Source organism: Pristiophorus japonicus, chromosome 21, assembly GCF_044704955.1.
Source record: "Pristiophorus japonicus isolate sPriJap1 chromosome 21, sPriJap1.hap1, whole genome shotgun sequence".
NCBI lineage: Eukaryota > Metazoa > Chordata > Chondrichthyes > Pristiophoridae > Pristiophorus > Pristiophorus japonicus.
This window is the reverse complement of record NC_091997.1, coordinates 6,925,458-6,950,418: the sequence shown is the minus strand read 5'-3', so window position 1 is coordinate 6,950,418 and position 24,961 is coordinate 6,925,458. Positions and strand designations below refer to the sequence as shown.

The following is a 24,961-nucleotide window of genomic DNA, read 5'->3' as shown; positions in this document are numbered from 1 at the left end:
ATTCCCATGAGTGCAGAAAAACAAATGCATAAAAATATCGAAAAGGGACGTGGAGAGAACCATAGAGAATCCTGATGATTGGATTTTGATTTAGGAAGCCACACAGACAGTTTCAACCTGTAAAAAATTAAAAGAGCAAATTAAATTTAACTTTAGAATATACCACATCCCACTCCATCTGCACAAATGGAACCCTATCATACTCCTGGAACCTGTGGTATGTAATTGTGGCTGTAATAGCAAGAGCTGTTTTAGCTATGCCAGAAGTGAAAAGATCATGAACTAGATTTTAAACTTTTTTGCATATTTAAAGCCCATTTTACTGCTGAAATGACGTATAACGCCCATATATCGCCCATTTAGCCATGAAATGGAAACCGATGGACAATTTTCGGAAACTTATCGCCGAGCGTTACTTTCCCCATGTGTGTAACGCCGGGAAAAAATAATACCGCCCTCCCACTTTTTTGGGGCGGAATCATCAGAATGGCCGAAATCAACGGCTGTAATATCGCACAGCATTACTTTCCGCACGGAATTAATGCCGAGATTCAATAATACCGCCCACCCACTTTTTTTTGTCGTAAAGATCACATTTGCCGAAACTAGCAGCCATGATCGCCCAGCGTTATTTTCACCACCTCGCACACATATCACCCACATTATCGCTCACCCAAAGAAACGCCCGGAAAAAATTGAACTAACCGGAACTAAGCACAGCGTTATGGACGCCATGTTCTACATCACATGTCGCGTCCTTTAAAAGGCTGCTCTGCTTCAACCTCGGGGGAGGTCGGATATACCCTGGAGGTCTTTGGAAGTGATGTGAACATCTGTACAAACATCTTGACCACACTGTGTCCGATTGGAATTTAATAGGTGCCTTCGTCGAGACATTCATTGTTTGTGACCAATCGGTGGAAAACAGAGAGCTATTGCAATGAAGTCTATCCTTTCTCACCCTCTCTTGATGACTAATTACATGTTTCAGACTTGAGATGGCCGAAGGTACGTTCTACAGCATTGTGTGCCCAATGTAAGATGTGCCAAACTGATGAGGAGGACCAGACGTTACAACCCCCGCAAGTGCAGGGAAGCGGTCTTACCTCGACTTGCCCGACACCACCTGTCTTTGGAGACTATGCTTCCACAAAGAGGTTATCACTGAGGTATGCCAGCTCATAAGAGGAGATCTGCAGCATCAGTACTGCACTGTCCGTCGAGGTCAAAGTCACCGCAGCACTGTTGTTCTATGCCTCGGGTTCTTTTCAGGCCACAGCTGGCGACATTTGTGGTCTGTCTCAGCATGCCACACATCGCTGCATTAGACAGGTCACTGAAGCCCTGTACGCACACAGGAGGGACTTGATCAGCTTCCCTATGACCAGGGAGGCACGGACTGAGAGGGCTCTAAGATTCTCCAGAATTGCAAACTTCCCCAAGGGCAAGGAGCAATAGACAGTACACACACCGTGATGCAGGCACCTTTTCAGGATGCTGAGGTTTTCAGGAACCGCAAGGGATTCCACTCCCTGAAAGTGCAACTCGTTGTCGACCACCAGCAAATTATACTGGCAGTGAATGCTAAATTTCCGGGCAGCATCCATGATGCTCACATCCTGCGTGAGAGCACTGTATCTGACTTGTTTAACAATCTGTTACAAGTTCAATGTTGGATGCTTGGTGACAAAGGATATGGCCTCGCCACCTGGCTGATGACCCCCCTGCGTGATACCCACATCGAAGCCGAGAGGCGATACAACGAGAGCTACAGAGCCACTCACAATTTTGTGGAGAAAACCATTGGAGCTTAAGCAGTGCTTTAGATGCCTGGACTACTCAGGAGGCAAGCTCCAATACCACCCTGAGCAAGTAACTCAATTCGTGGTGGTGTGCTCCATGCTGCATAACTTGGATATCAGGAGGGGACAAGAATTGCCTGATGAGTCTGACAGTCCACCTCACCAGAGAGAGGAAGAGGAGGATGAGGAGGCGGACGCTGACATCGTCCCAGACAATCAGGCTGATGCTGAAGCCATGCCCCTGCTGCCCCCCTGTAGACTGCATGTAAGGGCCTGTGGTGGCATGATAGCTGCAAGAGCCTTACGTCAGGAGCTCATCAATGAGCGCTTTGCCTGAAAGAACATTGGTGTTATTTACAAGCCTGACACACTGCTGGGTGTACAAGTCATACATCAATGGTGGGCATCAGCTTGGTGACAGTTAAAGTTTAAGTTGATTGAAGTTAAGTGTAATTGTACCCTTTGATGTTAAGGAATCACCAGCATGTAACAGTGCAGCTATCTGAGCCAATGCACAACAAGGTTTTGTTAAATAAAAAACATGTAAACCGAACAGTTGTCTGAAATCATCAATATTTCTGCAAAAACCAACCCTTCCCCCCTGCCCCCCCCCCCACTTCTCATCCCCACCTCTACCCCTTCTTCTTCCCCTCCTGACTCCAAGCCGCCTGGCCAAGGAGCTCCTTAGGCGATGCTTCATTTGGGGGGGGGGGAATAACGGCCAAATCGCTGCTTGGACGGATACGGGAGAGGACGGTCCCAAGGTGGGAACGTGCTCCGAGCCAGAAGCAAGATGTTGCTGCTGGCTCTCATGTGTCGTTGGCAATGGGGGTGTGGCACCTTGGGGTGCAGTGCCGCGCTCTGGGGCCATTGGGAGCCCTCTGCCACCAGTGTTCCTGGCTACCAGCTCCAGGGCCTCCGGCATCCCTTCCATGTTATATCTTATTTGTTGGAAAAAAGCTCGGTACCAACTATGTTTTTGGTGCTTAGTAGCCTTTTTGCTGCTGGTGAATCTCCCTCGTGCCTCCCACAACAGCCAGACACGCACACACCACACCCACACACGCTTTCAGTCCCTCTCAGTTCCCTCTCTCTCTGTCTCCTCTTCTGCGCATGTCATGAGACCCTTGACCTCCTGAATCGCGGGAATCGAGCGTTGCCATGCCATTGCTAAGGACGGCAACACTTTACAGCAGAAGGTCAGTGAGATTTAACACTACCGCCCATTGCATATTGGTAACGCCCAATTTCAAAAATGGAGACTAGGTGCTTTGAGAATGGGCGAGAAGCCGGCGATCTGAAAACCCATTTTTACCATCCACGCCGAAAATAACGCCCATTTTTGGGTTATATGCACAAAGGTGTAAAATCTAGCCCCATAAAGGATCATACAGGGCCACTAAAGGATACTTTATGGCAGTTTCAAACTGATTCTCAGGTTTATGGTAGAGCTGCTAAATCATTAATTTGCATCAGACTATACTGCTGTAGATCTGGGATTCTCAACCTTTTTGCTTCTGAGGCCCTGTATTAGAAAAATTCCACAGACCCCCTGTAACACAACACAAATACTTTTTCAGGATAAAAATTCTCTCAGCGCCGCTCCCACTCGCCATGTTACTGCTGCTGCTATCCCGGCATTGGTGAAAATACTGGTCCCACACCCATCCCACTCCTTCTTTCCCTCCACACGAGCCCCAATCACCTGACACCCAGTCTCCCTCTTTCCCCCGCAACCTCACCGACTGTGCCCGACACATCAGCCAGTCAGCTTGATTGCCAGTCAAACAGCCTTCCCCCACCCCCCCCACCCCCCCCATCTCCAATAATGAACAAAAGTGTACAATGAAAATGAAAACACCATTTTTTTTAAGGCCCGAATGATTTTTCTCCCAAACTGCTCACAGCAGTGTCCAGATTAATGTTATATTCCTGGCGACTCCCGAGACAATCCTGGAAGGTTGAAATCTTAACTGGAGGCCAATTTTGGGTGTGAACAATCAGGTCTGCCTGTGATGCCTTCTTTGGCGGAGCAAGACTGCCAACACTCAAGGTACAGGCTGGCAGGTGAAGAATGAATGAGGTCAGCCACCAAAGGGCAGCCAGCACCCTTGTAACCAAATTACAGTGCAAGTCAACACTTTAAAGACAGCAGGAGAGAAAATGGCGGTGGGGCGGGGGTTGGGGGAGTGGGGGGGCGGAATTAGGCAATGCAGAATATTTAAATGAGTTTGCAAACTAAGATAATAAGAAATAGGAGCAGGAGTATGCCACTCGGCCCTTCGAGCCTGCTCCGCCATTGAGTAAGATTATGGCTGATCTTAACATAGAAACATAGAAACATAGAAAATAGGTGCAGGAGCAGGCCATTCAGCCCTTCTAGCCTGCACCGCCATTCAATGAGTTCATGGCTGAACATGAAACTTCAGTACCCCCTTCCTGCTTTCTCGCCATAACCCTTGATCCCCCGAGTAGTAAGGACTTCATCTAACTCCCTTTTGAATATATTTAGTGAATTGGCCTCAACTACTTTCTGTGGTAGAGAATTCCACAGGTTCACCACTCTCTGGGTGAAGAAGTTTCTCCTCATCTCGGTCCTAAATGGCTTACCCCTTATCCTCAGACTGTGACCCCTGGTTCTGGACTTCCCCAACATTGGGAACATTCTTTCTGCATCTAACCTGTCTAAACCCGTCAGAATTTTAAACGTTTCTATGAGGTCCCCTCTCATTCTTCTGAACTCCAGTGAATACAAGCCCAGTTGATCCAATCTTTCTTGATAGGTCAGTCCCGCCATCCCGGGAATCAGTCTGGTGAACCTTCGCTGCACTCCCTCAATAGCAAGAATGTCCTTCCTCAAGTTAGGAGACCAAAACTTCTACCTCAATTCCACCTTCCCGCGCTATCCCCATGTCCCTTAACTCTCTTAATACCACAAAAAACTGTTTTGTGGCGTTAGGACAAATGTGGGGGAATGAAATATAAGTTGGGACCTGGCAAAAGGAAAGCGGAGGGCGGAGAGCTCTAGCCGGGGGGATCTGTGCTCAGCGACGAGCGACTATCGCCTCTCTCTCTTCCCAGCAAGCGGGGCTCTGGGCTCAGCGGCAGCTCCCACTGTTCTCGGAGGGGGGAAACAGAGATCCGAGTCAGGGCCAGAGCTGGTAGTTTGCTCAGCTCAATTCCACCTTTGTGCAATGGTGTATTTTTTTTTTCTTTTTCTAAATCTGATTTTTTCTTTATAATCATGAACATCTTGAAATCTTCTTGCAGACCCCTAGGGAGCCGTGAACCCTCGGTTGAGAACCCCTATTGTAGGTGATGCTGATGTGAGGGTGCTCAGTGTCGAATAGCATTATTAATATTAAAATAGATAGTGCTATCATCTTGGATAGATCAGGAAAGCTCAAAGTTGATAAGGCTCCAGGTTCAGATCATATCCATCCGAGGGTGATCAAAGGGTTGGGACAGGTGCTCTGTGAGTTCCTTGCCCGTATCTTCAATAGAGTCAGGGATAGTTCTCTTAGACTGGAAGCTAGTTCATGTAGTTCCTATTTTCAAAAAAGGTGACAAATCAGAGCCAGGGAACTACAGGCCTATCAGCCCGACATCCATTATTGGGAAGATGCGTGAAGGGATCGTAAGAGATGCCCTTTAGGATCACTGGGAAAGGGAAGGGACCATTAGAAATTCGCAACACAGCTTCTGAAAAACATCGATCATGCCTAACACATTTGATAGAGTTTTTCAGGAAGTCACGAGGGTGGTGGATGAGTGAAATCCGGTAGACATTGTCCGCCTGGACTTTCAGAAATCCTAGGTTACTTCACAGGATGGAATCTTGTGGTATCAGTAGGAATTTGAAACATTGGATTAGGAATTGGCTCCAATCCCACAGCCAATAAGTTGTAGATAACAGATGCAGTTCAGTCTCGAGACACGTTACTCGTGGTGTCCCCCAGGGATAGGTCCTAGGCCCACCACTTTTCATGGTCTTTGTTATTAATGTCCTAGACAGCGGTACTGGGAGTATGGTAAGTAAGTTTGAAGATTACACCAAATTCTATGCCAGGGTTAAAGTAGAGGAGTGCAATCAAATCCAAAAAGATTTAGATGTGCTTGTAAAGTGGGCCACACACTGGCAAATTATGTTTAACTTAGATAAATGTAATGTCCTGTATGTTGGTGGGGCCAATACATTTGTAGGGAACAATACTGAAAGAGGTTGAGAGAGAAAAAGATCTTGGTGTTATTGTACACAGATCACTGAAGATTCATGACTAATGCAGAGAAACTGTAGTTAAAGCTAACAAGGTATTGGGTTGTATTAATAGAACCATTCAGTATAAATCAAAGGACACCATTTTGACACTCACAGGTCATTGGTCGGACTTAATTTAAAGGACTGTGCCCAGTTTTGGTCGTCTCACATGGTGGGTGATATAGTGGCCTTGGGAAAGGTCCAAAGGAGAGCTACAAGAATGATTCCTATCTGAAAGAACTTCAGCTACTCCGATAGGCTTAAGGTCTGTTTACTTTAGAGCAGCGTGGTCATAGAGGTGACCTAATAAACTATAAAATAATTAAAAGGCTGAATAGTGTCCCTATTGATCGATTATTCCAGTTTAACTGACGGGGAGGACATGGGGACCTGAGTTCAAGCTATGTATGAGTGGGAATAGACTGGATATTAGGCAGTTCTTATTTCCCAGAGAATTGTGAGCCTCTGGAATACATTGGCAGCTGGTGTGGTGGGTGCTAACTCACTGCATTCCTTCAAGAGGGAGCTGGACCGGTTCCTGACTGGGGCAGAGTTCACACCATACAGAAGCTAAGTGTCTTTATAGATAGCATTTGGTGCATGTGATTTCTTGGACTCAATATGATCACCTGAGGGGGTTGGAAAGGAATTTTCTGGAGTTTTTTTCTCTCTTACTGGCCCTGGATTTTTCTGGTTTCTTTGCCTGTAGTTTACATGGGTTTAAAACAAAAGTATATCCTGTAGGCCTGCCAAAAACAAGTGTGGTAATAGTTTTTCACAATGAAGCGTGGAGCACTCTGTTACGCACTGTGCACAGCGTGATAATCAGGTCGCGGTGGAATTTATTAGAGGAGATTATCCTGGTGGATGACGCCTGTGAGAGAGATTTTTTGAACAGCCTTTAGAAAAATATGTGAAAAAATTGCAAGTACCAATGTGTGTGAGCTGGACAGGGTGGGGGGAGGGGTGGGGTGGCGGGGGAGGTGAGATCGAGGGAGCAAAGTAGTATTTAGCCATGATGGTCCAGGCATCGTGCTGTCGGGAAAGCTTGATGGACCAGATGGTCTTATAGAATCATAGAATGGTTACAGCGCAGAAGGAGGCCATTTGGCCCATCAATCCCATGCCGGCTCTCTGCAAGATCACCTCAGCTAGTCCCACTCCCCTGCCCTTTCCCCATAGCCCTGCAACTTTTTCTTTCAAGTAGTTAACCAATTCCCTTTTAACAGCCACTATTGAGTCTGCCTCCACCACCCTTCCAGGCAGTGCATTCCAGATTATAACCACTCGCTGCGTAAAAAGGTTTTTCCTCAAGTCGCCTTTGGTTCTTTTGCCAATCACCTTAAATCTGTTTCCTCTGGTTATCGACCCTTCTGCCAACGGAAACAGTTTCCCTCTATCTATTCTGTCTAGACCCCTCATGATTTTGAACACCACTATCAATTCTCCTCTCAACCTTCTCTACTCCAAGGAGAACAACCCCAGCTTTTCGAATCTATCCACATAACTGAAGTCCCTCATCCCTGGAATTATTCTCGTAAATCTTTTCTGCACCCTCTCTAAGGCCTTCACATCCTTCCTAAAGTGCAGTGCCCAGAATTGGACGCAATACTCCAGTTGAAGCCAAATCAGTATTTTATGGAGGTTCATCATAACTTCCTTGCATTTGTACTCTATGCCTCTATTTATGAAGCCCAGGATCCCATATGCTTTTTTAACCAATTTCTCAACCTGCCCTGCCACCTTCAGTGATTTGTGCACATATACCCCAACGTTTCTCTCTACATGCACCCCTTTTAGGATTGTACCCTTTAGTTTATATTGCCTCCCCTTGTTCTTCCTACCAAAATGCATCACTTTGCACTTTTTGGCATTAAATTTCATTTGCCACGTGTCCGCCCATTTCACCAGTCTGTCATCTTGAAGTCTATCACTTTCCTGACAATTCAATTTTGTATGTTTGTATGGTGGGCTACACGACAACAACAACAACATATATTTATATAGCGCCTTTAACGTAGTGAAACGTCCCAAGGTGCTTCATAGGAATATTATGAGATTAAAAACTTGACAACGAGCTGCATAAGTGGAAATTAGGGCAGGTAACCCCTCAAAAGCTTGTCAAAGAGGTAGCGTCTTAAAGGAGGAAAGAGAGGTAGAGAGGTAGAGAGGCAGAGAGGCTTAGGTAGGGAGTTCCAGAGCTTGAAGCCTAGGCAACAGAAGACACACCACCAATGGTTGAGTGATTATAATCAGGGATGCTCAAGAGGGCAGAATTAGAGGAGTGCAGACATCTCGGAGGGGGGGATGCGGTTGTGGGACTGGAGGAGATTACAGAGCTAGGGAGGGGCGAGACCATGGAGGGATTTGAAACTAAGGATGAGAATTTTGAAATTGAGGCATTAACTGGAAGCCAATGTAGGTCAGCGAGCACAGGGGTGATTAGTGAGTGGGGCTTGATGCAAGTTAGCACACGGGCAGCCGAGTTTTGGATCACCTCTAGTTTACGTAGAGTAGAATGTGGGAGGCCAGCCAGGAGTGCGTTGGAATAGTCAAGACTAGAGGTAACAAAGGCATGGATAAGGGCTTCAGCAGCGGATGAGCTGGGGCAAGGGTGGGGATGGGCGATGTTGGGGAGAGGGATGGAGTCAGTGACTAGGGAACCGAAAAGAATGAACACCACTCTTTTCATCTTCTGTCATGCCCTGGCATGTGAATATAAGTAGATGGTTTTGAAACTAAACTGGTAGTTGTATGCAATATTCTTGTATGTACATGAAAGCCTGAATAGGAAAACAAGTTATAAAGGCACGACATAGGTTGTGCATTTATATGGAGGCATCCAATTGCCCGCTCACCTGGAAAGAAATTGATCTTAAGCACTCTTCTACTTCACAATAAATAGATTTTTAATCTTTAAAAAAAAGCAAAATGTGATTTGGATTTGGATCAGTCACACGTCCAAACATTTACCTCAACAACCACAAGTTCAGGTCTAAACTAGATATTCTCTTCAGTCCAGCATCAAGAGGGATCCCATGTAGTCCCCTGCAATTTGGAGAGTAGGGCCAAAAAATAGTTACACGATAGCGTGCCCCAGGGGATTAACCATGTGATCCTCTGTATATACTGGATGCAGTAATCCCGCATGTGCTCCCATGTGTGTTTCTCCTATCTGCCAAAAGGTGGTCTGAAAAACACCCTAATAGGATACAGTCAATTGCAAACCAAGGAACTGGTTGCTTTCAAACAAAATGCAGTACTGAACAGAATATAGTTTCTGGTGAAATTCTACTTATTTCTTTTGCCTCTCATGACAAGGAAACTGGCAAAGTATACAACCTGTTTCCAGGGTAAATTCACTTTACAGACTAGTATTTTCTGAAACTATTTGGCATGAACCAGAGATTCTACAAGCCTATTTCACTGTTTTTCATTAAAACGTACTTAAGATTATCTTCTTACCCAGCCAAAAAGGAAGCTAACTACTTGAACCCTGTCTGTTCCCTCAGCTCTCTGTATGGAGAATTGGCTCATTGCGTTGCCAATTAAAACTAATACTTTGAATCAGAAAGCTTCTCCCATGGCAACAGCATAGCCTGTTCAACGAAAACCTCTCTCTGCTCAATGAAAAGAATCCATTCTACCATTACAGATACAAATATTTCCATAATGTACTAATGAACCCCATTGACTCAAACTAATATGGTATGTAGGAAAAGCAATCATGTTATTAAACTTCAGGACTGATTTTAACTTTTAGGAGTGATAGAAAACAGATTGTAGCGATCGGCAGCCTGTTGTAACTGAAGTCAATAGAAAGGAAAATCAGGCAGAGTGTATAACGGGTAACCAATCGATGACTATCCGCTTTCCGCCACCACTGAAAATGAAGATCAGCCATTTTGTCTTGTCAAAGGTAACGAGCCTAATTAACATTACCAATTCTTGCATGTTGTATGACCTTGAGCAGAATTTAAACTAAAATTTAAACTAAATAGCCCTAGAAATAGTGGACGCATTGGTGGTTATTTTCCAACATTCTATAGACTCTGGATCAGTTCCCATGGACTGGAGGGTAGCTAACATAACCCCACTTTCTAAAAAAGGAGGGAGAGAGAAAACAGGGAATTATAGACCGGTTAGCCTGACATCAGTAGTGGGCAAAATGTTGGAATCAATTATTAAAGACGTAATGGCAACGCATTTGGAAATCAGTGACCGGATCGGTCCAAGTCAGCATGGATTTATGAAAGGGAAATCATGCTTGACAAATCTTCTAGAATTTCTTGAGGATGTAACTATTTTGGGGATTTCTTGAGGAGGTTATCCATTTTGGGGGCAAAAACACAAAGGCAGAATATTATCTGAAAGGCGGCAGACTAGGAAAAGGGGAGGTGCAGCGAGACCTGGGTGTCATGGTTCATCAGTCACTGAAAGTGGGCACGCAGGTACAGCAGGCGGTAAAGAAGGCATATGGTATGTTGGCCTTCATAGCTAGGGGATTTGAATATAGAAGCAGGGAGGTCTTACTGCAATTGTACAGGGCCTTAGTGAGGCCTCACCTGGAATATTATGTTCAGTTTTGGTTTCCTACTCTGAGGAAGGACGTTCTTGCTATTGAGGGAGTGCAGCGAAGGTTCACCAGACTGATTCCAGGGATGGCTGGGCTGTCATATGAGGAGAGACTGGATCAACTGGGCCTTTATTTACTGGAGTTTAGAAGGATGAGAGGGGATCTCATAGAAACATATAAGATTCTGACGGGACTGGACAGGTTAGGTGCGGGAAGAATGTTGCCGATGTTGGGGAAGTCCAGAACCAGGGGACATAGTCTTAGGATAAGGGGTAGGCCATTTAGGACTGAGATGAGGAGAAACTTCTTCACTCAGAGAGTTGTTAAGCTGTGGAATTCCCTGCTGCAGAGAGTTGTTGATGCCAGTTCACTGGATATATTCGAGAGGGAGTTAGATATGGCTCTTACGTTAAGGGGATCAAGGGGTATGGAGAGAAAGCAGGAAAGGGGTACTGAAGGAATGATCAGCCATGATCTTATTGAATGGCAGTGCAGGCTCGAAGGGCCGAATGGCCTACTCCTGCACCTATTTTTCGATGGTTCTATGTTTCTAACTAGTAGAGTGGACAAGGGAGAACCAGTGGATGTGGTGTATTTGGACTTTCAAAAGGCTTTTGACAAAGTCCCACACAAGAGATTAGTGTGCAAAATTAAACCACATGGTATTGGGGGTAATGTATTGACGTGGATAGAGAACTGGTTGGCAGACAGGAAGCAAAGAGTAGGAATAAACGGGTCCTTTTCAGAATGGCAGGCAGTGACTAGTGGGGTGCCGCAAGGTTCAGTGCTGGGCCCCCAGCTATTTACAATATATATTAATGATTTGGACGAAGGAATTGAATGTAATATCTCCAAGTTTGCAGATGACACTAAGCTGGGTGGCAGTGTGAGCTGTGAGGAGGATGTTAAGAGGCTGCAGGGTGACTTGGACAGGTTAGGTGAGTGGGCAAATGCATGGCAGATGCAGTATAATGTAGATAAATGTGAGGTTATCCACTTTGGGGGCAAAACACGAAGGCAGAATATTATCTGAATGGTGACAGATTAGGAAAAGGGAAGGTGCAATGAGACCTGGGTGTAATGGTACATCAGTCATTGAAAGTTGGCATGCAGGTACAGCAGGCGGTGAAGAAAGCAAATAGCATGTTGGCCTTCATAGCGAGAGGATTTGAGTATAGGAGCATGGAGTTGTACAGAGCTTTGGTGAGGCCACATCTTGAATATTGTGTACAGTTTTGGTCTCCTAATCTGAGGAAGGATGTTCTTGCTATTGAGGGAGTGCAGCGAAGGTTCACCGGACTGATTCCCGGGATGGCAGGACTGACATATGAAGAAAGGCTGGATCGACTGACTAGGCATATATTCACTGGAATTTAGAAGAATGAGAGGGGATCTCATAAAAACGTATAAAATTCTGACGGGATTGGACAGGTTAGATGCAGGAAGAATGTTCCTGATGTTGGGGAAGTCCAGAACCAGGGGTCACAGTTTAAGGATAAGGGGTAAGCCATTTAGGACTGAGGTGAGGAGAAACTTCTTCACTCAGAGAGTTGTGAACCTGTGGAATTCTCTACCACAGAAAGTTGTTGAGGCCAGTTTGTTAGATATATTCAAAGGGGAGTTAGATGTGGCCCTTATGGCTAAAGGGATCAAGGGGTACGGAGAGAAAGCAGAAATGGGGTACTCAAGTTGCATGATCAGCCATGATCATATTGAATGGTGCTGTAGGCTCGAAGGGCAAATGGCCTACTCCTGCACCTATTTTCTATGTTTCTATGTTTCTATAACGGCATATTAATATAAATTAACCTGAAATTCCTCCTCGCCCAAACATGCAAAAAGCTCAAAATGTGTCTCCCTGTCCAAATATGGAACCCCTGCCAGGGGCCCTGTGCAAATCTTGAGCCCCTGGTAAAACTCAGCATAACACAGAAAAACTGCATACTATCGCTTTACCATTAATGCAGCGTGTAAACAGTCTACGGGCCTATTTCTTCATGCAGTTTACTAATGGATAATGGATCCAAGGTGGGGCTTAGGCAGAGGCAGCAGTGAGGCACCGAATGTTCTCAGTGCCCAGGGCCCCAAGAATTCTGATATCGTCCCTTCTCTGCCCCAGTTCACAGAGGTACGCTTCAGACTCAGCTCACAGAGACATGTTACCTCTGAGGCTGCACCAGAAGAAGTTCTCTGAAACAGATTCCCCTTTCCTGGCCGTCCAACATTAGCAAATTGGCTACACCGCTCACGTAGATTATATTAACATACCAAGCATCTACCCTCTATAGGGCAACTGTCTACGCTTAGATGGAGCAACAAAATCCATCAGGCACTGAAATGTCAGGCAAGCATGGCAGGACACTCTAACATCATTGGTACTTCATGGAATCAGTTTCAACGGTCATCTACCATCCAAGCCACTCAATAAACTCACTCACAGACACAGTGTACCATACGTATAATAACGTGTGTTGTGTGCAATGGTTGCAATGCAGTCTGTAGTATTGTATCCAAAGAAAAGTTGCAATGAAAATGGGTTTTGAATTTGTACCAGTCCATGCATCATCCAAGAAAATTTGTGAAATATTAACACAACATCTCTCATGACAGTATTGAGCCACTAGCCAGCCATGTTTCCGGTCACCCCTAAGTGAGAGCAGCTCCCTGCGGCACAAGGGAGTGATGACATCCCTAGGCAAGTAGAAGCGTTCCCGGAGCCCCATTTCTGGAGAGAACTGGATAATCCTGGACTTTTGGCAATTCTGAACATCACCCACACATTAATGGAATGAAAATCTTTCCTATTCATATACACTATCTGTTGCTATGGGCTCTGATAAAGCAGCAGCTTATAACAACTATGTTGTGAGTGATGGGCAATAAATGCTGGCCTTGCTAGTGATGCCCACATCCCGGAACGAATAAAAAAAAAACCTGTAAATGGAGTCTTGCAAAGCAAACTTTCAGCTGCAAGCACGAGCAGCATAATGCACCAAAGATAATGCAGATGCAGTTACATGAAAAAAATATTTAAACACTGCAATAAACCACTGACCACAACTTTATAATCAAACTTCTAAAAATTAGGGTAACAAAACCCCAACAGTAAAAATTGTAACTAGGAACACAATGCTAAAAGAATGAACAGGTGAAAAAGATCCACTGATTTCAGCATGGGACCACGATTCTCATAACTAACTAAAATTAAGAGCTGTATTAAGGTTCATATTTGCTCTGTGTGAGGCTTACAAAAAATTAGAACATTTTTCTCTTGCTGAATTCAGTGCTTTTTCAATTGGATACTCTAAAGTATTTATCTGATTCAGTGAGGCATGAGCCCTAAATGCAAGAGTGTGGTCTGTGAGTGCACCGTCACTTAATTGACCCTTGTGTATTTCTTGCACTGTGCTACATAAAATGATTGTAGCATTGTTGTTGTTAATGTGCATTACTGTGTGCTAGCTTTTGTTATCTGTAATTGATACAGTCTATGAATTAATTTTCAATGTTTACTAGAATCTGAACTGTCAGTTAGTGTGGTCGCCCCACCCTCAACATATTAACTATTAAAGGCACTCTCTATTTTACTGTAGTCTGTTTACATGGGACCACAGACCCACCCTTGCCCCATTGTTGAATTTTGTTACATAGCAGCCTTTTCAGGTCCTTGAGACTGCTGTGCACTCCGCAGCATCCCTCGTTATATGACATGCTTTATTAATTCACTTTTTTCTATTTTAGCACAATTATTTTAACGCTCAGATCTGCAAAAGGACATTGACAGGCTAAGTGAGTGGGCAAAAATTTGGCAGATGGAGTATAATGTTGGAAAGTGTGAGGTCAGAAAAAAAAATCAAAGAGCAAGTTATTATTTAAATGGAGAAAGATTGCAAAGTGTTGCAGTACAGCGGGACCTGGGGGTACTTGTGGTATGAAACACAAAAGGATAGTATGCAGGTACAGCAAGTGATCAGGAAGGCCAATGGTACGTTGGCCTTTATTGCAAAGGGGATGGAGTATAAAAGCAGGGCAGTCTTACCATAGCTATATAAGGTATTGGTGATGCCACACCTGGAGTACTGCGTACAGTTTTGGTTTCCATATTTACGAAAGGATATACTTGCTTTGGAGGCAGTTCAGAGAAGGTTCACTAGATTAATTCTGGGGATGAGGGGGTTGACTTATAAGGAAAGGTTGAGTAGGTTGGGCCTCTACTCATTGGATTTCAGAAGAATGAGAGGTGGATCTTATCGAGATGTATAAGGTTATGAGGAGGCTTGGCAGGGTGGATGCAGAGAGGATGTTTCCACTGATGGGGGAGATTAGAACTAGAGGGCACGATCTTAGAATAAGTGGTCGCCCATTTAAAACAAAAATTAGGAGAAATTTCTTCTCTCAGAGGGTTGTGAATCTGTGGAAGCTGGGACATTGAATAAATTTAAGGCAGAAATAGACGGTTTCTTAATCGATAAGGGGATAAGGGGTTATGGGGAGCGGGCATGGAAGTGGAGCTGAGTCCATGATTGGATCAGCCATGACCTTATTGAATGGCGGAGCAGGCTCGAGGGGCCGTATGGCCTACTCCTGTTCCTATTTCTTATGTTCTTATGTTCTTATTAATTGTTTAGTGCTCTCTGAATGCCCTCTTGTTATTTTATGACATTTTCAATCAAAGTATTTCAGTTTTTTGCAGGTATTATCATAGGCAGTCCCTCAAAATTGAGGAAGACTCCAAAAATGAGTTTTCAGGTGACTGAACAGTCCAATCCTGGAATTACAGTCTCTGTCGTAGGTGGGACAGACTGTCGTTACAGGAAAGGGTGGGTGGGGAGTCTGGTTTGCTGCATGCTCCTCTGCTATCTGCGCTTGTTTTCTGCATGTTCTCGGCGACGAGATTCGAGGTGCTCAGCGCCCTCCCGGATGCTGGTATGGCATGCAAGTAACATAGAGTTAGCATATTTTCCACATGTGCCCTGATAGGTAAAATAACAACAACAACTTGCTTTATATACAACCTTTAATGAAGGACAACATCCCAAGGTGCTTCATTGAAACGTAATCAGACAAAAAAAGTTGACACTGAGCCAAAGAAGTAGATATTATGAGGGTTAACTAAAAGCTTTGTCAAAAAGGAAGGTCTTAAAGGACGAGAGAGAGGCTGAGAGGTTTAGAGAGGAAACTCCATCGCTCCGGGCCGAGATGTCGGAGGTCATGGCCATAAATGGTGAGGCAGAAGGAGAGTTCACATTGAAGGAGGGTCAAGCTGACATAAGGAGAGGAAGTTAGAGAAATATAATTTGAGAAATTAGAAAAGAAAAATTGTAATTTAAGTAGAATTTTTTACATTGTTAACTGTTTTTAAATGTAAAATACATTTTCCTGCACTGAATATAATGGAGTTGATAGCCCTTTTGTCTCTGTTACCGATCCATACATATGAAATTTGCTCAATCTAGAGAATCTGCCTCCATCAACAAAAGTGATGACGTTTACCGAATGAAATCCTTTATTTAAATAAACCCTGCAATTATGAATTTTGCTGAACAAATTGCACAAATTGGCAATATTGTAGGCTGCAGGGCGGGTCAGAGATGCAGGCTAAGGTTGTTGTTTATCCAGGGGCAGGAGGTGGTGGGAGGGGAGGGGAGGGGTTTGGGCCGGTATGAGAGCAACAATAAGCAAACTGGTTTACAATATTTGCTTTACTAGCTACACCCAGGCTGTAAAAATGTATAAATTAGACAAACAAATGTGATCATTCTGTTCTGTGTAGCAATGCAAGAGGTCAACATGAAGCACATGTTGCATCAGTTCTCAGACGCAATGTTGATGTTCTTTAAAACAGAAATAAAGAACATCTGGGTAGAGAATAAATAACTGAACATGCTGTGAACGGCTTGACTCTGTAATCTCAGTCTCACCAGAAGGTTGTGAGGTCAAATCCCACTCCAGGAAATGAGCTCTTAATCAAGTTTAACACTTTAGGATTTTAACCTGGAGTTGGAAGAGGGTGCAGATCGGCTGTTGGCAGGCATGTAAATGGTTGGGAGGTACTTACGGGACGGTTTCATTGGGGCTGGAAGGGAGAGACCTAGGCATTGGAGGCCTTGAGTTTTCTTGTCGAGCCTGGAAGCACTCACTGGCCTCACAAAGGTAATGTTTTGACTTACCTGGAGGGCCTCCTCAACCTTCCCACTGGCTGCTGACTTGCATCAGCCTGGCGGGAAAGATTTGTGACTTCCCCACTCAGGCCACAGTTAAAACACCATCGGGGTCTTTTTGATATCACAGGACCCCAATTAGCATGTTATGTATGCAACCCTATGTAACCAGTATCATACCTCCACCAGAGGGCGTACCTGTTGGAGTCCCAAGGGATCCCAGCATCCTTTGGGAGCACTGTATATAAGCAGGCCTCCCATGCTGTACCTGCACTCTGAAGTTAGAATAAAGGAGCAAAGGTCACACTTACTCACATCTACGCTATTCAATCACATTACTTTATTATGGACGTAACAACTGACGACGAGATAATGAACCATCACGCGAAAATGCAGAGAACTGTTGGTATCCTGGAGAAATTCTCAGAAGGGGACGATTGGGAGGCCTTCGTGGAGTGACATAAATTTCGCAGCATAAAGAGGTTTCGGCAAGTACTGTACACAAAGTAACGTTGTTTTCAGGCAAGAACGCATATGGCAGCTGCAAGACCTCAGATGACCCAGAGTCCGCCATCAAACGTTAATGTGAGGCAGTTAACACCCTGTTGGTGCTGCGGAGGTGATCATCAAGCCCATCAATGCCGCTTCAAACACTATATGTGCAAAGACTGTGGAACAATGGGACACCTCCAGCGAATGCGCAGACGAGCTGCAAACCACCACGTTGCAGAAGAAGATCGATCCACGACGGATCAAACTGAACTAGAGACTCGAACCGAGGAGGCAGAAGTGTACGGGGTACACACCTTCACCATGAAATGTCCACCAATCATGTTAAAAGTCAAACTGGATGGAATTCCAATATCCATGGAACTGGACACGGGTGCGAGTCAGTCTATCATGAGCAAAAAGGCCTTCGACAGGCTGTGGTGCAACAAGGCACACAGGTCCAAGCTTAGCCCCATTCATACCAAGCTAAGAACTTGCACCAAAGAGCTGATCCCTGTAATTGGCAGCGCAGCAGTAAAATCTCCTATGGTGGAGCAGTGCACGAACTTCCACGATGGATTGAACGAGGAGATGGCCACACACTGTTCGGCAGAAGCTGGCTGGGGAAAACCCGCTGGAACTGGGATGACATCCGAGCGTTCTCGTCCGTCGACGACGCCTCATGTGCCCAGGCTCTGAGCAAGTTCCCGTCGCTGTTTGAGCAGGGCATCGGATGTTTTTCGGGGTGAAGGTGCAGATCCACTTGGTTCCCGGTACACGACCCATCCACCACAAGGCACAAGACACGGGCGATGCCATATATGATGCGAGAGAAAGTGGAGGTCGAGCTGGATAGGCTGCAACGAGAGGGCATCATCGCGTCGGTGGAGTTCAACGAGTGGGCCAGTCCGATTGTTCCGGTCCTCAAGGGCGATGGCACGGTCAGAATTTGTGGGGACTATAAAGTAACGATTAACAGTTTTTCGCTGCAGGACCAGTACCCGCTACCCAAGTCAGACGACCTATTTGCGACTCTGGCAGGAGGAAAGACGTTCACCAAGTTGGACCTGACCTTGGCCTACATGACGCAGGAGCTGGTGGAATCTTTGAAAGGCCTCACCTGCATCAACACGCACAAAGGTCTGTTCATCTACAATAGATGCCTGTTTGGGATTCGGTCAGCCGAGGCTATTTTTCAAAGGAATATGGAGAGCCTGCTAAAGTCGGTTCCGCGCACCATGGTTTTCCAGGACGACATATTGATCAAAGGTTGGGACACCATCGAACACTTGAAGAACCTGGAAGAGGTTCTAAGTCGGCGAGATCGTGTGTGACTCAGGTTGAAATGCTCGAAGTGTGTTTTCCTGGCATTAGAGGTCGAGTTCTTAGGGAGAAGAATCGCGGCAGACAGCATCAGATGGAGGCCATCAAGAACGCACCGAGACCACAGAACATGACGGAGCTGCGGTTGTTCCTGGGACTCCTCAATTATTTTGGTAATTTCCTACCCGGGTTAAGCACCTTGCTAGAACTCCTACATGTGTTGCTACGCAAGGGGAGATGACTGGGTATGGAGGAAATCACAAGAGGCTGCTTTTGAGAAAGCCAGAAATCTGTTATATTCCAACAAACTGCTTGTTCTGTATAACCCATGTAAACCTTTAGTGTTGGCTTGCGATGCATCCTCGTACGGGGTTGGGTGTGTCCTACAACAAGCAAATGAATCAGGAACATTGCAACCAGTCGCCTAGGCACCCAGGAATTTGTCCAAAGCCGAAAGGGCCTACTGCATGATTGAAAAAGAAGCTCTGGCATGCATTTACGGGGTGAAAAAAATGCACCAGTACCTGTTTGGTCTTAAGTTTGAGTTAGAAACTGACCATAAGCCGCTCATATCGCTATTCTCAGAGAGCAAAGGGATTAATACCAATGCCTCTGCTCGCATCCAAAGATGGGTGCTCATGCTGTCGGCACATAACTATGTAATCCGCCACAGACCAGGCACAGAGAACTGCGCTGATGCTCTCAGTCGGCTACCATTGCCCACCACCGGGGTGGAAATGGCACAGCTTGCAGACTTGCTCTTGGTGATGGATGCATTTTTGAAAACGAAAAGTCACCCGTTACAGCCTGCCAGATCAGGACCTGGACCAGCCAGGATCCTTTACTGTCCCTTGTAAAAAAAACTGTGTCCTCCATAGGAGCTGATCCAGTGTCCCAGCGGAGATGAATGAAGAGATCAAGCCGTTCCAGCGGCGCAAAGACAAAATGTCCATACAGGCAGACTGTCTTTTGTGGGGCAATCGCGTGGTTTTACTTAATAAAGGCAGGGAAACGTTCATACACGACCTACACAGTACCCACCCAGGCATAGTAATGATGAAAGCTATAGCCAGATCCCATGTGTGGTGGCCCGGCATCGACTCAAATTTGAAGTCTTGCGTGCGACAATGCAACACTTGCTCTCAACTGAGCAATGCACCCAGGGAGGCACCGCTAAGTTTGTGGTCATGGCCCTCCAAACCGTGGTCTAGGATCCACTTTGACTTTGCTGGCACGTTTGTAGGCAAAATCTTTTTGGTTGTTGTGGATGCTTATTCAAAATGGATTGAATGTGTAATAATGTCTGTAAGCACGTCCACTGCCACCATCGAAAGCCTACGAGCCATGTTTGCCATGCACGGCCTGCCTGATGTCCTTGTCAGCGACAATGGGCCGTGTTTCACCAGTGCTGAATTCAAGGAATTCATGACCCGCAATGGGATCAAGTCCGTCACATCTGCCCCGTTCAAGCCCACATCCAACGGCCAGGTAGAACGGGCAGTCCAAACCATCAAGGAAAGCTTCAAACGCGTGCCGGAAAGCTCCCTGCAGACCAGCCTGTCCCGAATCCTGTTCAGCTACTGCACCAGACCCCACTCGCTCACCGGGGTTCCCCCAGCCGAGCTGCTCATGAAAAGGGCACTCAAAACAAGGCTCTTTCTTGTCCACCCTGATCTCCATAATCACGTCGAGGACAGACGGCATCAACAAAGCATGTACCATGATCGCGCAAATTTGTCATGCGATATTGAAGTCAATGACCCTGTATTTGTACTCAACTATGGACATGGTCCCAGATGGCTTGCTGGCACAGACATAGCCAAAGAAGGGAGTAGGGTATTTCAGGTCAAACTCGCAAATGGACTAACTTGCAGAAAGCATTTGGACCAAACGAAACTGTGGTTCACAGACAGCCACGAGCAACCCAAAGAGGACACCACCAACTTCGATCCTCCGACACACAGACAAGTGGCAACTGACATCACGGTTGACCACGAAGCTGAACTCACCATCCCCAGCAGCCCAGCAAGGCCAGCTGCACAGCAGCCCAGCGAAGAATGAACCAACACACCTACACCTGCATTTGTACCGAGACGATCGACAAGGGAGCGAAAGGCCCCAGATCGTCTCACCCTGTAAATAAATGTACGATTGATTTTGGGAAGGAGTGATGTTATGTGTGCAACCCGATGTAACCAGTATTCTACCGCCACCAGAGGGCGTACCTGTTGGAGTCCCAAGGGATCCCAGCATCCCTTGGGAGCACTGTATATAAGCAGGCCTCCCATGCTGTACCTGCACTTTGGAGTTAGAATAAAGCAGCTAAGGTCACACTTACTCATCTCTACAGTACTCAGTTACATTACTTTGTGATGAACGTAACTCAGCATTTATGCATGAGGCTCTTGCCTGGTGCCTCATCTGCCACCAAAAGCAGCAGCACTAAAACCAGTGGCCACAAAGTGAGAAAAGGAGCTGCTCAATTTTAACTGTACGCCTGCTCCATTCTCACCGAATGGCGGGGTTAGCGGTGGGGGGCGGGGTCGGTGGCTGGTGTGCGGAGGGAGTTAAAATCCAGTACAGTATTGAAGGAGTGCTGCATTGTCGGAGGGGCTGCCATCCTTGGATGAAGCATGAAACCAAGATTCCGTATACCTTTTAGGTGAACCCAAAAGATCCAATCTTGCTATTCAAAGAAGGACACGGGACTTTCCGAATGCCATGGACAAATGTCTTGCTTCAACCAACACCATCAATATTGAGGAACTGGTCATTTATTCCATGCTGTTTGTTGAACTTTGCTATGAACAAAATGGCTGTTGCATTTTCCTGCATAATTGCAGTGATTACACTTCCAAAGTAATTCATCACGTGTATAGTGCTTTGGGACTTATTGAGGCTATGAAAATTTCCAAGTAAATGTAAGTTCTTTCTTTCTATGGAATGCACCATTACAACACATTTAGTGTCTAACTCATCAAAAGAGCTTGCCAGTTTATTTATACAACAATGGTTAAAGGGAGTTTTCACAATGTAACAGTAATAACCATTGCTCAGGAGCAATAGACACTGGGCTGCATTTTCGCGATGTTGCCGCCTCTGTTCGCGCCCCGGAGAGGCGGTAACAAAGGCACCAATCGTTTCCAGGCAGCCAGCCAGCTCCCAGCGCCCCGCCGGGAAATTCGTTGCCGGTTTTGCAGGGGCGCAGAGCAGCACCGTCTGGGAACATTGAGCCGGCATGCAACGTCTCCGGTTTCGAATGCGCATTGAAATTTGTGTGCGCTGAACCGATAGCGCCACACGGCAGTGAGGGATGGAACTGGTGAATGAGGTATATTTGATTGTTTTGTTTCATTTTATTTTTGTGAAGTAGCTTATTGTGGTGTGTTTAAGGTGTTGGGAATGTTTGCTGTGTTTTTAGGTGCGATTGTTTTTTTTGTCACAGAATCCTCTCTTCGGGCATTCCGTGGCCAGCTCCTTACCAATGGATTTTCAGTTGCTCAGCTGGCCTTGCGCCCTAAAAGAGGTGTGTAACGCCTTCCTTAGCGCTCCGCCCCACACTCAGGGCCCAGCTGATGAATTTTGCTGAATGTTCCCGGGCGCAAACTTTACCGCCCCGCCGCCATTATCGCCCTGAAGTGAGCAGAACTGAACATCCAGCCCATATGTAGTGTTTATTGGGAAGGTTGCAGGGCCTGGTTGCAGAAGCTGCTCTTTTTCTTTAACTTCAATGGATGTAAAGTGCTTGGGAACATCTGGTGGTTGTGAAAGGTGTTATATAAATATGTCTTTCTTTCATGTTTCAATACACAGTGGCTTTCGGGCATTTGTTTTGTTTTTTATTTTCTTGCTCATTTTTCCTTGCCTCCTGAAACCATTTGATTCCTCATTAGGCTGGGTGTTGGTAACCATCTGGCATCTTGCCCAAGTGGCCATGATTCATGTGTGAACTTTGACAGTAATTGTCAGCAGCCTATTTGACCTCAGGGGAAGAAGGATGAGGGGGGCGCATCACAGGCCCAGTTCTGGCACCAGTGATGCCCACATGAGGACTATCCAGCAGGGGATCAAAGTTGCAATGATACAGAGATTAGCGTGGGACAGCAAACACTGAACAATTTTTTTCCTTTGCCTAACCCAGGGCATACTGGGTCCAATTATTGTACCCTACTGCCCATATGACTGAGATCAGCTAACTGGTCCTGGGCCAGGGAAGAAATCTGGCATCTTATCTAGTCCTGCAAGATTCAGCAGCTGGATTGATTGACCTCTTGCTCATACTCGATTTCCTTTGCCACACCCTTGCCGGCCGTGCCTTTAACTGTTCAGGCCATAGGCTCTGGATTTTCCTCCTTAAACTTCTCTGCCTTGCTACCTCGCCCCTCCTTTTAAGGCGCTCCTTAAAACCTACCTCTTTGACCAAGCTTTTGATCACCTCCCTAATATCTCAAGTGAAAGCAAAATACGGCAGATGTTGGAAATCTGAAATAAAAATGTTCACTCATAATTATTTTTTGTGTACGGTACCTTTAATGCATCTGCAACCGCTCACATGCATTATCTTCGAGGAGTTGGCTTGTGAGCAGCCTGTGCGGTGCCTTTCCGATTGCTGCGGGCATGCGCGCAGCTTAGGAGGTATATTAATGCTGAAAATACTCAGCACATCAGGCAGCTTCTGTGGAGAGAGAAACAGAGTTAATGTTAAACGTTAACTCAGATGCTGCCTAGCCTGCTGAATATTTCCAGTATTTTCTCTTTTAAAAAAAAAAATCTCCTTATGTGGCTGGCTGTCTAATGTTATTGTGTGATAATGCTCCTGTGAAGCACCTTGTTGGGACATTTGACGACATTAAAGTCGCGGCACAAATGCAAGTTGCTATTGTTGATAAATTCTCCTGTGTTTCATTTAAGATGCTACCTCTTTGACCAAGCTGCTGCCCTAATATCTCCTTAAGTGGCTCGGTGTCAAATTTTTGTTTGATAATCACTCCTTGGGATGTTTTACTACGTTAAAGGCACTATATAAATGCAAGTTGTTGTTGTTATGGCAGAAAATATTAAATAAAATTCCCTTACAGTGTCAGCTGTGGCTCAGTGGGCAGTACCCTCGCCTCTGAGTCAGAAGGTTGCGGGTTGAAGTCCCACTCCAGAGACATGAGCACAAAAATCTCGGCTGACACTCCAGTGCCATACCGAGGGAGTGCTGCACTGTTTGGAGATGCCGTCTTTCGGATGAGACGTTAAACCGAGGTCCCGTCTGCTCTCTCAGGTGGACGTAAAAGATCCCATGGCACAATTTCGAAGAAGAGCAGGGGAGTTATCCCTGGTGTCCTGGCCAATATTTATCCCTCAATCAACACAACAAAAAAAAAGAGTTGTGGGCATGTGGAATTCTCTACCACAGAAAGTTGTTGGGGCCAGTTCGTTAGATATATTCAAAAGGGAGTTAGATGTGGCCCTCACGGTTAAAGGGATCAAGGGGTATGGAGAGAAAGCAGGAATGGGGTACTGAAATGCATGAGCAGCCATGATCATATTGGATGGTGGTGCAGGCTCGAAGGGCCGAATGGCCTACTCCTGCACCTATTTTCTATGTTTCTATTAACACATTGCTGTCTGTGGGTGTTTGCTGTGGCGCAAATTGGCTGCTGCATTTGCGACATTGCAACAGTGACTACACTCCCAAGAGTACTCCATTGGCCGGGTGGTTGTGAAAAGGCGCTATATAAATGCAAATCTGTCTCGCTCCTTTTCTTTGAGACCTGTGCTCGACGGGGTGCAAGATTTTAATTAACAGCAGCAGCAGCAGCAGCAGCTAACCTAAAAGCTATCGCTTCTCGGCCTCTTGGCTAAGATCATGCGTAACTGACCTGACAGGGGAGTAACCATGACCCCAAAATGGTTCTCCCTGGATCAGGAAGGTGGTTCTCCTATGCTTTTTGGAAATAGGAGGTGGGTGGGGTGGTTTGACCCATCCACTTCCACGGAGGTGTGTGTGGGTGGGGTGGCTTGACCCATCCACCTCCATGGCACGAACCTGGTATTGCAGTACTTCCAGGAACGGTGCAGCGGCTCTCTCGGCCTTTTGGCTAAGAGCATTGGCGCAGAGTGATCCTTGGCGTGTGCCCGAGGTGACCTCTGGCGTCTGTGATCTGACAAAAGAATTGGAAAGACTGGCTACGATTAATTTAAAAAAAAAAGTAAGAACGAACTTGCAGTTACGTCAGCATCTTTCACGAATTCAGGACAACCCAGAGTTAAAGGCAAATGCAAGTTGGAGAAGAAGGAGGAGGAGGAGGAAGGGAGGGGAATGCGAATTGCAGACGCTCCCTAAGCGGCTCCAAGGAAGCGT

General features: G+C 45.9%; 1 long non-coding RNA gene and 1 pseudogene across 1 annotated transcript; one reads left to right on the top strand and one right to left on the bottom strand.

The window, feature by feature from the left end:
• LOC139233793 (uncharacterized) lies at positions 1-24,942 on the bottom strand. The gene is made up of 3 exons (XR_011588216.1): positions 24,822-24,942; positions 23,137-23,284; positions 1-117 (listed from the first exon to the last, which is right to left on the bottom strand). It is a non-coding gene; the product is annotated as an uncharacterized lncRNA (long non-coding RNA).
• LOC139234229 (U2 spliceosomal RNA) lies at positions 24,439-24,683 on the top strand (annotated as a pseudogene).
• Positions 24,943-24,961: the final 19 nt, after the last annotated feature.